Raw genomic sequence first — 261 nt, 5'->3', positions numbered from 1 at the left:
ATGAGGATGGGGTTGGGGATGAGGATGAGAATGATGTTGAGGATGGGGATGGGGTTGGGGATGAGGATGATGATGCGGTTCAGGATTGGGATGAGGATGAGGATTAGGATGAGAATGAGGATGAGGATAAGGATGAGGATGAGGATGAAGATGAGGAAGAGGTTGAGGTTGAGGTAGAGGATGAGGACGAGGATGAGGATGAGTATGAGGATGAGGATGAGCATGAGTATGAAGATGAGGATGAGGATGAGGATGAGGATG

This window comes from Lupinus angustifolius, chromosome LG13, assembly GCF_001865875.1.
Source record: "Lupinus angustifolius cultivar Tanjil chromosome LG13, LupAngTanjil_v1.0, whole genome shotgun sequence".
NCBI classification, from domain to species: domain Eukaryota; kingdom Viridiplantae; phylum Streptophyta; class Magnoliopsida; order Fabales; family Fabaceae; genus Lupinus; species Lupinus angustifolius.
Note: the sequence above shows the minus strand (reverse complement) of the source record.